We start from the raw sequence: 12,702 nt of genomic DNA, 5'->3' as shown, positions 1-12,702 counted from the left end.
ACATGGCACAGTCAGCATGTTTTCCAATCATGTTTATCTATGTGGATGCTCATTCAGAGGAAGTGGAAAGTTGGCATCATCAGGAGGGATTTCATCAGGTGAGTACAGTGAAAGGAGAGAGGGGTAAGAGATTAGGTGGGTATGCAAGGGGTGATTGTAGGAAAGAAACATGCAAACTAAGGTGGAAAAGCAAGGAACTGAAGCAATGAGGAAGTGAGGTATAACACAATGGTAGAATCCTGACAAGGTACTAGAGGGATGGCATGGGAAAATTAGGAGGGGTCAGAGAGTGGGTTATATGGAATTGAGATGGAAAAGAAGTTGCAGCTATTGGTAATGACAAGGCATGACCATGCAGTTGGAGCTAAGGTAGGTTGGAAGACAAGACCACTGGAGGAGAGGAAAGGCAGAGGTCAAAGACTTGAGAGGTCAGTGCACGGAAAGGATTATTTGCATGTCATAGAAATTATTCAGAATTAAAACAAGATTACCTTTGGAGACAATGACAGTTAGACAAGAGCTAAACTCTTCAAGGAATGAAGTGGAGTGGTCCAAGATCTGCAGATGGCTGCAGAAAGAAGGGCTGGCAGTTGTTTAATGTAAAGAGATTCAAATTTTGTGGGGAGGGGTGGTGCAAGTTTAGGAAGAGCAAGGGAAAATGGTCTTAAAGCAGCAATAGGAGCACACAGGTTATGTATCCTGCCTCCAGGCCCAGTGGAACACGGGATGTGACAGAAAAGCAGCCACCTCTTGAGGGAACTGCAAAGGAAGCAGTGCCCTAGCGGACAGCTAATTTTCAGTTAGGCCAAGAAGGTGAAGAGAATATAGGAAATTTTGCTAATGGTGAACTACACATTCCAGGGGGCACAATGAAAGTTCTTGTGTTATGGAGGGTAAGGAAATAGGGTCAGGTGAAAAAATATACAGAGCATTATGGGCATACAGTCCTGTCTTGTGGCAATACAAGGCACACATATAAGGATAAGGGGCAGGACGGGACTTGTAGCAGTGGCCTCCCAGATAGACTGCGGCAGTGAGGCCATACATAACTCTGGTGGGAGAGGAAGGGATGAAGGTTTTACCAGGAGCACAAAGGCTCTAGGCTCTGTCTTCTCTTCTGTAGGGAGGAGGCTAGGGGAGGCATGATGCCACAGAAGCATGGGGCTATTACAGGAGCCCAGGTAAGGGATGATGATGGCTTGGGTTATTGTAATAGTGGAGCTACTAAGGAGTAGCTGAATGAGTAATGTATTTTTGAGTAGAGCTCAGAGGACTAGCTAATGGATTGATTGATGGGGCAGAACTGGAAGCAGGCACTGGGAGAAAGGGAAATCAAGGATGGTTCTAGGTTTTGGTCTGAGAAATGGATGACTGAGAAACAGGGATGGCAATGAGTGACTAAAGAAAGAGTTTTCAGATAAAGTTTGAGGTGCCTATTTGACGTTTAGATGGCGATAGTGAGTAAGCTGTTGGATTTATGTCTGAAGCTGTAGGTAGAGGAGCTTGGTGACCTTGAGCAAGTTATCTAATTTCCCTAAGCCTATTTCCAACTGGAAAATATAACTATCTATTATTGTTATCTATGTGATGTGAGAATTAAATATGGTAATACCGTAAAGTGCTTAAGCTAGAGCCTGGCTCTTGTGCAGAGTGATGCATAAGAGACATTTAATTATTCCTGAGAGAAAAATGGGGGTTCATTGAACCTAAAGTGACTTTTCCAGAGCTGCTGAGTAGTGAGCCCCACAGTCATGGCTTGAATACCAGTCTATGCTCTTTCTACTATACTACCAGCACAATTAGAAGTAATATTTATTGACAATCCTCTGCAGCCAGGACACAATTCTTACCATAGTATCAAAGAATACAAAGAGATATAAACCATTCTTAGAGTGTTTTCATATCAGTCATCTCATTTGTTTTTCCAGAGAGTTATGATATAGGGAAGAGGAAAGTATAGGCTATGAAATCTGAACTGACCTGCTTCAGATCTCAGATTATAACTGTGCTCTTAGATTATTCAATGTAACAGCAGATTTGGGGATCTTCATTTTCTAAATAGTAAAATTATTAAATATTTACTCCTTGGCTTTCAGTAGCAACCAAATTCCATTGGTGTAACCTGCTTTTTAAAAATGTTCTTAAGTAACTTAAGATCTACATTTCCAGTTAAATAATTATACACACCCCATCCCCAGTAATTACTATTTTCTGAATACTAGTTCTAGACTATTAGCCTTCTTATGTCACCTTTGGAAATCCTAGTCTTGTTAAGTTTCTCTATGAAAGAGAAGAAAATTGTCCTCCCAATCAGACTTACTACCACTGTTCAATATCCCATCAGAGACAATCTGCCTCATTTTCCTGTGAAATAGAGCTTAGTTCACAGAAGATGATAGAGCTTACTCAGAACAGAAAATGAGCTCTTAGAGGTCCTTGGGAACATTAATTGCAATGGATTAATAATTTACCTTTAACAGTTTTCAACAAATACTTCTTGAGAAAAATCTTATCAAAATACTATAAGCTTTTGCTTCTGGTTAATGCTGTCTATAGCATGATGAACAAATGGGCTCAGCTTTCATAACTTCAGGAATACATTATTCAACTTCCATCCATGGCTTTAGTACACAAAGATAAAGGGATTCTGCCGTTAAGGTACACCACGACTATAAGGGATACAGGCAAGAAAACAAAGAGATGTATAGTACAGAGCATAACAGATGCTTAAGTTGTAACAGGGTGGAGGCACAGAAGTGGAACAAGGCTTTGTGGGGATGATGTTGCTGCCAGGGATCATTTCAGAGAATGGTATACCTTTGCTGCAAAGGACAGGCCTTGAAAAACCAAACCTGGCACAACTTGCATTTTCAAACTGTTTTATTTAATGGAAATGCCTTTTTATAACTTCTATTCATTTATTTAACATTTACTGGGGGCCAGGCAGAGTGGCTCATGCCTGTAATTCCAGCAATTTGGGAGGCCTAGGCAGGCAGATTACCTGAGGTCAGGAGTTTGAGACCAGCCTGGCCAACATGGTGAAACCCCGTCTCTACTAAAAATACAAAAATTAGCCGGGTGTGGTGGCTTGTGCTGTAATCCCAGCTACTTGGGAGGCTGAGGCAGGAGAATCACTTGAAGCTGGGAGGCAAAGGCTGCAATGAGCCCAGGTCGCACCACTGCATTCCAGCCTGGGCAAATGCTTTTTTTTTTTTTTTTTTTTTTTTTTAAGATGGATCTCACTCTGTCACCAAGACTAGAGCGTGGTGGCGCGATCTTGGCTTGTTGCAACCTCTGCTTTCCGGGTTCAAGCTATTCTCCTGCCTCAGCCTCCCAAGTTGCTGGGATTATAAGCACCCATCAGCATGCCCAGCTAATTTTTGTGCTTTTAGTAGAGATGTGGTTTTACCTTGTAGGCCAGGCTGGTCTCCAACTACTGACCTCAAGTGATCCACCCGACTCAGCTTCCCAAAGTGGTGGGATGACAGGCATGAGCCATCGCGCCCGGCCACTTCTGCATCTTCACCATTCTGAAAATAAATGATCTGTACAAATGTAGAGTTTAATCAGAACTCTCCCAGATAGCAGTTTTTTACTAAGTATTCATGAAAGTCTTGACTGGCTAAGAAGGATGTGAGACTACAGGTCCTAATATTACTTAATTTCACATTGAGAAATTCCTGTACTTACAACCCTAACTCTAGCCAGCTGACTTACAAATGGCCATCATTGGTCATGACAGGAAAAGTATTCACTGCATAATTCTTACAGAAGGTGGGTAAGAGGCGCTATCACCAGATGTCAAGGATGGTATACTAACAGACTCCCGCTTACCAACTTTCACCTTACAAAATCAGACAGATATAACCAAAGCCCTGAGCCAGGGTAAAAGAAGGTTAATTCTGCCCACTGACAGATGGCATTAGTAGTAGCTGCAAGCCTTTCAGTACCTGCTACAGCTGCACACTAAATGACTGTGAAATTCATTGAAAATAAAGTCTGCTTTCCAAACCCCAGAAACAAAGAGCACTGGAGCTGAAAGGGATCTTAGAGGTCATCTGGTGTAGACTTTGCCAGTAGATTTTAAAGCTTTATCTGGTAACTTTCACCACAATGAACCTTTCACATCTTGTCAACTTCTCTGATTTTCCTGGAACCTCAACCCATGCTGAGAATTCCACCCCATATTCCTCTCTCACTCCTTCCCACACTCATGGAATGGCTTAAATGTCATCACCCTACCCTGTGTTGGGATTTTACAGTTGCAAAGAAATTAAAAAATGGCAGAATAATGAGAAAACGTTCTGGAGTGATGACAATATCCCATATATTGATAAGAGTATGGGTCATACAAACTTGTGTATTTGTCAACACTTTGGAATGGTACACTAAAGATTTGCAAAAAGCCCCAAAACACTGTTAAAAATATATTGAACTCTAATAAATGATAGACATGCTGAAGTGTTTGGAGATGAAATATATTGATGTCCATAAATGTATCAAAAATATAAGATGGATTGATGGATGGACAAAAGGATAGATAGACAGGACAGAAGTCCCAATGCATACCCCAAGAGAGGGCTCTCGGATCTTGTGCAAGAAAGAATTCAGGGCGAGTCTACAGTGCAAAGTAAAAGCAAGTTTATTAAAAAAGTAAAGTGGTGAAAGGACAGCTACTCCATAGACAGAGTAGGATGTTCCCAAAAGTTAGAGGAGGAGTGCACCTACCCCAGATACAATGCTTGTATATACGGGGAGATGTGCTATGCTACTACGGTTTGTGATAGAGAATTAATTTTCTTAATTACTATATTTTGCAAGAATCAATATTGTTTATTATCTTTAAAGCAAAATTAGGAATGCCTTTATTCTCCAGATTCGGGATATCTGGACACTCCCAAGTCAGGGTCTGTTTTAGTAAGCATTATTAATTTGTTCCCTTAACCATAAACATCTAGAGGCTAGGAATGCCTAACTTTCTGGGAATGCAACTCAGCAAGTAACAGCCTCATTTTCCTAGCCCTCACTCAAAATGGAGTTGTTCTGGTTTGACTGGCTCTGACAGATAGATAGATCATTATGTGAGAAGGCAAATATGGTAAATGTTAATTGCAGAATCTAGGTGATTACATGAATACTATGTAATTATTTTAATTTAATTTTTCTGAAAATTTTTCATAAATTTAAATAATTTATAATTTAATAAAACATAAAATGCTAGTAAAAATAACTAATTAATAAATACATTGTTTAAGTAGTAACCAATAAACATTTAAAATTTTTTACAATAAAATGTTTGGTAGGGGAAAGTGGCAGAGTGGTTCTTCCTAGGCCAACTTGTCATTTTACAGATGAGGAAACTAATGCTTAGAGAGCGTGTCTGATTCTATTACTCCACTGTTTAAGATCTCCAAAGGCTCCCTCATTCCCTTTACAATAAAACCCAAGCTCTTTGGCTTGGCACACAAACCACTTCATAAACTGTCCCTGACTTTTTCTCTGATCACCTCTTCCATCCTACATGCAGAAGAGCACAGCCATAATGAGACACTAGAGCAATGGAGCAGGCTAATAATTTGTTACCCTTTTAATATGATAGCTTTTTAAAAACTAATTTCTACTTATCAAAGCAATATTTGTACGTAGCTTACAATGTCAAGTAGTTCAAAAGGTTTATAACAAAAAACAGCCGTATTTTCATGCAACTCTATCCCACCCCCAACATCCTATTATCCAGAGACAATCACTTTCAGCTGTATTAGCTGTTTCTATTTGCCTGCAGTTCCTGGATTTGTGATTCTCTCTCTATTCATCAAGTTAGATATTACCTATTGATTTCCTTTTGTTGGTGGTGAGGCTATTAACACTTCTACTCTTCCTCTGCCCCTTCTCCCATTCTCCCAATGTAACTGTATCACATCTTTTGGTAAAATCCATATTCAGTTCAATTAATATGACTGGAAATATTGTTTTCTGATGAATCAAGAAAGATGTTGAGATTACATTTTTTCTTGCATATCTTTTAATTTCTTTGGAAGTTGGTAATTGCTTATGTTTTTTCATTTGCTTGGATTTCATAGAACCAATTGTTCCCACAATAAACCAACAGCTGTGTAAAATGCTTCTCAATAAAAACTTTCACATGGCCAGCCTCTTAGGTAATCTAATAGTAGTTCCATTTTCTTCCTCCTGGCAGCATCCTTCCTGGAGCCCCCTGTCCCGCCTAATTCACACAGGTTACTTTCTGGGCTTGCCACCTGGCCTAGTCTTATCTGTTGGTCTTCAGGGACTTCCTTTGGTCATCATTCTGGAGATGCCCTTCACCTGACTCCTGTGTGTAATCCCCTGTTCCTTGGATCTTTCTTGGTTTATTTCATCATTTGGTGGCACAAATCATCCAGTAGTTTCCTGAGAAAGGATATGTGAAAAGAACATCTTTTTGTGATGTTACATGTATAAAAATGTGTATATCCTATCCTCACCCATAATCAAAGGTTTGTTTTGGTGGGTGAGTATAGAATTCTAGGTTAAAAATCATTTTTACTCAGATTTTCAATGGCTTTCAGATATTCCATTAGCTTCCAGCTCCCAATGTTGTTGAGAAGTCCAGTAGTATTCTTTTACTCCAATCCTTTGGAAAGATTTTTTTTTTTTTTTTCTCTTTGAAAGCCTTTTGTCTTCCTCTGAATTTTTGTCTTTATTCTGCTGGCTTCCACCTACACTATTGGGGGATTTAATCACATCTGCAGTGATTTTTGTGTATCTTTTCTATTCATTTTGTGAAATGAAAATAAATCTCAGGACTCCCGAAATCACTAAACCAAAGGGAAAAGTCAAGCTGGAAACTGCATCAGAAAAACCTGCCTCCCATTTTATTACTAAATAAGATAAAGAGGGTTTTGTTTGTTTGTTTGTTTTATGTTTTTGTTTTTGTTTTTTATTTTAAAACAAAAACAAAATGTAAAATATTTATTTTACATACTTCCTTCACAATTTGCTCACAAGGAAAGTCATCACTCTGTTCACCTGAGACAACTGCCTATCTGACTGCTTACTCTGCCCTATTGTTTCACTAAGGCGGACTAAGGCATAAGTGTCTATTCCTGTACTCTATTCTCACATGTAAATTGTGTATTCAGTGAAAGGCTAATCAGAAACTCAAAATAATGCAAACTTTTGTCTCTTATCTATCTATGACCTGGAAGCCCCTTCTCCCCCTTTGAGTTGTTCTGACTTTCTGGACCAAACCAATGTACATCTTACACATATTGATTCATATCTCATGTCTCCCTAAAATGTATAAAACCAAGCTGTGCCCTGCCCACCTTGGGCAGATGTCATGAGGACCTCCTAAGGCTTTGTCAGGGGCACGTCCTTAACCTTGGCAAAATAAACTTTTGAAATTGATTGAGATCTGTCTCAGTTACTTTTGGGTTAACAGATTATATTAAATAAAACAAAGCATTTGAAAGATGTTTGGAAGCTATTTATATGTTGGTGGCCCTGTCTTCTGGTGGCCTTTACTAGAATATAAACAGATGGCCAGCAAACTTTTTCATTTGGTATCCCTACAATTAATGTAAGTAGGTCTCTTCTCTGGTGGTATTCAGTTTCTCCAGAGAAGGATCACCCCATCTCTATGGGCGGAGGGGAAAGAGGGAGTGCCGCTAAACCTGGCAGAGAAGGGCACGGAGGCTCTCACTTTCCTCTTTTCAGACTCTAGCACCTCACTGGTTTAGCTTCTCCATAAACCCGTCTTCCTATTTTGTAGAGTGGGTGGGAACCTAGACGTCTAGGGGCTTCCTACACACTCTTACTCCCGATTTTCACTCCTTCACCTAGGCTCTGTCTTCCCTGTACCTGATGCCACCAGCTCCTGAGGTTTTCTGCTGTTCAGTGGAGTGGACTATCTCTTTCAAATTAGCCTGGCCCTGGGCAGGTACGTTAGTTTGACCTTCCTCCTCTTTAGTTCAGCACTGCTCCTAAATGGACTTCTCCTTGGAGGAGATGGCTAGAAAACATAAAGTTCATTGATTATATCTATAAGCACCTACTGAATACCACTGGGTACTGGGAATAAAAAGATAAATAAGATCCAGTCCCTGACCTCAAGGAGCTCATAGGCGAATTTTCAAGAGAATCACATAAACAAACAATTGCAGTACAGTGTTATGAGTGTAGCGGTCCAGATGCTTAGAAGACATAGAGAGAAAAGAGGCTGTAATTTCCTCGGCAGGAGCAGTGTTTCGGAGTGGTGACACAAGCTGAGTTTTGAAAAACATAAATATGAGTTTACCAGCCAAATAGGAAGAGGGAAAATATTCCAAGAAGAGGGACAAAAACATGTGCAAAACTTCATTTCTTCATTTGTTTAAACATATTTATTAAGAGCTTGCACTGGGTAGGCATTGGGGATCCAATTATTTTGTTGTTGTTGTTGTTGAGACAGGGTCTCACTCTGTTGTCCAGGCTGGAGTACAGTGGTACAATCACAGCTCACTGCAGCCTCTGCCTCCTGGGGTTAAGCAATCCTCTCACCTCAGCTTCCTGAGTAGCTGGGACTACAGGTGCACACTACCACATCTGGCTAATTTTTTCTAATCTTTAAATTTTTTTTGTAGAGACAAGGTCTCACTATGTTGCCCAGGCTGGTCTTGAATTCCTGGTCTCAAGCAATCCTCCTGCCTCAAACTCCCAAAATGTTTGGATTACAGGTATGAGCCACCGTGCCTGGCCAGGGATACAATTCTGAATAGAACGAAGTCCCTGTTCTTGAAGTTTGCAGAATGACAAAATTAGGCAATCAAATTATCAAACAAGTATCTAATTACAAACTGTGATAATTGTCACAGATGGAAGGTAATAAGAATGGTAGGGTTGGGAGGGAGGGGTCCCAGTATGGTGTATTCAGGGAACCATAAGCAATTCTATATGGCTGGATAGGAGCAGAAGTCCCAGCTATCTTGGACGGGGCAACAAGTCCATTGTTCCAATTTTACCCTTGGGCTGATCCATACTCGTAAACAGTTCTTCAACCCCTGGACAGATAATTATGAATTCTAGAGTTCTTCCCTTCTTTCAGCAAATTTAGCTTTCTGAGAATTTCACTTACTTTTAAAAAATTATGAAGACTCAAGTCAGACTTAATCTATCATACGGCTGCTCGCTGCCTCTCTCAACATGTTCGAGTCCATCTGGAGTTTCTCAGAATCTTTCCGTGTTTTTTTTTTCTTCTTTTTTTTAACTTCTCCAAACAATTTAGCATCATCAGCCACCTTCTCCAACTTAGAGTTCACCTTTTCTTGCCAAATGCATCAAGCACACTAACAGTTAGAAAAAAAAATTTTTTTTTGAAACAGTCTTACTCTGTCACCAGGCTGCAGTGCAGTGGCATGATCTCGGCTCACTGCAACGTCCGACTCCCTGGTTCAAGCGATTCTCCTGCCTCAGCCTCCTGAGTAGCTGGGATTACAGGTATGCACCACCATGCCCAGCAAATTTTTGTATCTTTAGTGGAGACAGGGTTTCACCATGTTGGCCAGGATGGTCTCAATCTCCTGACGTCATGATCTGCCCACCTCGGGCTCCCAAAGTGCTGGGATTATAGGCGTGAGCCACCGTACCCAGCCAGAGACATTTTTAAAAGCTGACTTTGTATATACTCTCTCTTCTCCTATTAGAAATGACTAACATGTTTTATTCTCATTTAGCAAACCAAGGCTGCCAAGATTTCTGCTTGTGTGATATTATCAAGTTGTGGTGTCACTGGCACTGGCTTCCAGGTTACACCAGGCTACATTCCTGATTTGTACACTAACATCTACAGTGTCCAGATCTACATTTATAGAGAATATGCACCTAGAGTAGCCTATTAAATGTTTCACCTAGAAATGATTTCCGGGGAACCCCATTCAGACTAACTACCAAAGGCCCTCAGCAAAATGGCCAAGTAGGTAGGTAGGTATAGTTAGCCTTTGGTGCCTACTCATAGCCCCTATTTTGCCTCATCCCCATGTCCCTTCTCCCTAGCCACAGTTTTTTTTTTGCTCTCAGCTGTACTGCAAAAAATATTTAGAAGCACAAGGGAGGCATTGAGAGAGATGAAGATAATTTTTTTTTTTTAAATGACCCTGACAGTAAATGATTCTTTCTGGGGGCACACGGATGTTTATGTGTCCACACCCAAACTGCTCTTACACATCTTCAAAGAGGCCCTCAGAGAAAGAGCAGGGGATCTGTGGGAACAAGATAAGGGAGGGAAAAGGTTCAGAAAGGAGAAGTTCTGATGACAGCCTTGCCCTTGACAGCAGAAGAGAAGCTATCTACATTTCTGGGTAACAGATACGGATAAAGTTGAACACCATGTCAGGTTTTTTAGAGACTTTGTACTTCCCCATGTTGTTATTTTTGTTATTACCTTCTGTTTTTCCATGATAATTAGTCCCAAACAAAGCCCTTAAAATGGAAAGGGCCTGTGTATTTATTTTGGTGCACAGCAAGAAGGGAGTATATCCCACCCTACATTCACTCTTGAAGAAAAATGAGAATCAAGAAGTTGCAAGTTTAACTGGGAAGTCTGAGACTTCCCCAACAATCCTTAGAGCAATGCAACCCTCCTCACCCCCAAATGCTCCACATTTTAACATGACCTTTCCTTTCTTACCCTTAATCCAAACTTCTATGTGGGCAAAACAAGAAGAGAGAGTACCTGGATCACCATGGCAAAATCAGGGAAGGCTTTACAGAAGAGGAAGATACATACGTGTGTCTTAATGTGGCATCATCTCTAACAAAATACTTGTGTAATGCACATAAATCAGCCATGGTGCCTGGGTCAGCCTCCACAGTGTCTTCAAAGCAAGCATCATTTTCCATTTCCCAAAAGGAATAGCTACTTTCTATTTTGTTTTTGGAAAAGGAAGGTAGGGCAGAGCCAGCCCTAATAGAAATATCCAGTGGAAACATGTTTTAGAGTCTGCTAGATTCACTTCAGAGCCCATGATTCTCTTGCCTGTATTCCTGAAGTGATTATATTAATCAGACACAAATGGGAAATGTTTTACATTAATGACTACAGCTGTGTTCCTTTTATCTTGCCAAAGAAAGTGTCTACATGTTTTCCTTTCATTCTGTTAATTATTCAGCATCAATGAAAAGTACCCTTGCAACAGTTTTTACCAAAACCAGGTTTCCTATGTCACTTTCATACACAATAGGAAACAAAGACACTGTATCTGCCCATCAGAAGCAGGAGATCCCTTTCGTCGACCTTCTCATTCCATCTCTAGCCCTGAGCATTCTTGTGACCTAACCATACTGAAACTGCCTTTGCAAACTAATAATCCCAAATTGGGTACCCCACTTACACTTGTCAGTAAAGATAACTGACAGCCCTAATCCTGTGTGGGCATTTCACCTGAGTGGGAAGACAACACTTCTAGCCAGCCCAGCACTTATATAATATGTAATCAATAAAGCCAGATATTGCCAGGCAATAAGAGGCACTCTGGGACTTGGTTTTTTAATATGGAAGACAGCTAGTTTGTAGTTTCAGCTTTAGAAGATGTGGTAGCCAACCCCAAGGTGGTCCCCCAGTGATCTACACCTCCAGGTATTCATGCCCTTGGGTAGTTCTCTCCTACATTGTATCAGAGTTGGTCTATGTGATGGATAGAATATAGCAGACATGATGAAATGTCAATTACAAGGCTAAGTTACAAAAGATATTGTGGCTTCTGCCTTGCTTTCTCTTGTACTACACTTTCTCCGGGAAGCCCCTTGCCATAGCTTGAGGCCTAGAGAAGAGGCCCATGAGGCAAGGATCTGAAGTCTTCTTCAGTCTTCCTACATCCAGCAAGGAACTCAGGTCTTTTCAATGAGTGGGGTCAGCTACCACTCTTGCCAAGAGCCACGAGTGTCAGTCATCTTAGAAGCCAATCCTCCAACCCAATCAAGCCTTCAGATGACTGCAGCCTTGGCCAACATCTTGTCTACAACTTCATGAGACAGTCTAAGCCAGAACATTCAGCTAAGCTGCTCCTAGATTTCTTACCCTTGGAAACTGTGAGATAATAAATGTTTGTTGTTTCAAGCTGCTAAACTTGAGGTAACTGTTGGGAGTACTCAGCAATACATAACTAACATAAAACACTTTATCTATTTTTTTTTTTTTTTTTTTTTTTTTGAGACAGTGTCTCACTCTGTCATCCAGGCTAGAATGCAGTGGTGCAATCTCAGCTCACTGCAATCTCCACCTCCTGGGTTCAAGTGATTCTCCTACCTCAGTCTCCCAAGTAGCTGGGATTACAGGCATGCACCACCATGCCTGGTTAATTTTTGTATTTTTAGTAGAGATTGGGTTTCACCATGTTGGCTAGGCTGGTCTCGAACTCCTGACCTCAAGTGATCCGCCTGCCTCGGCCTCACAAAGTGCTGGGATTACAGGCTTGAGCCACCGTGCCCGGCCCACTTTCTCTCTTGAACTCTAGCCCCTAGAGCCAAAACTCCACTGTATGCCTGGTCAACAGTAAAAGAAATTTCCACTCAGATCTCACGCTGTGGCAATAATATACCTATTTCATCAGGTTGGGAGGATTAAGCAGATAGTACATGTAAAGTGTTTAGTATGAGCCCAGTACAAGGTAAGAACTCAACTAATGCTATTTACCACTATTATACAGAGACATAGGCCTGTGGGTGGTT

The 12,702-nt window shown here is 40.8% G+C and overlaps 2 protein-coding genes across 4 annotated transcripts in view; one reads left to right on the top strand and one right to left on the bottom strand.

Annotated features, from left to right (window-relative positions):
* Positions 1-12,702, top strand: part of PPP1R21 (protein phosphatase 1 regulatory subunit 21) — a 645,938-nt gene that overhangs the window by 392,603 nt on the left and 240,633 nt on the right. The gene's annotated exons all lie outside the window — the stretch shown is intronic.
* Positions 1-12,702, bottom strand: part of CALM2 (calmodulin 2) — a 1,210,617-nt gene that overhangs the window by 1,161,789 nt on the left and 36,126 nt on the right. Inside the window, exon 1 of one of the 3 annotated variants that reach the window (XM_050754910.1) lies at positions 6,211-6,215. The exons of the other annotated variants lie outside the window; for them this stretch is intronic. The gene's annotated coding sequence lies outside the window, so the exon portion shown is untranslated. Of the gene's footprint in view, positions 1-6,210; positions 6,216-12,702 lie in introns of those variants that run through there. 3 annotated transcript variants of the gene reach the window in all.

The sequence above is a fragment of the Macaca thibetana genome, chromosome 13 (genome assembly GCF_024542745.1).
Source record: "Macaca thibetana thibetana isolate TM-01 chromosome 13, ASM2454274v1, whole genome shotgun sequence".
NCBI classification, from domain to species: domain Eukaryota; kingdom Metazoa; phylum Chordata; class Mammalia; order Primates; family Cercopithecidae; genus Macaca; species Macaca thibetana.
Note: the sequence above shows the minus strand (reverse complement) of the source record. Positions and strands in the feature narration are given on the sequence as shown.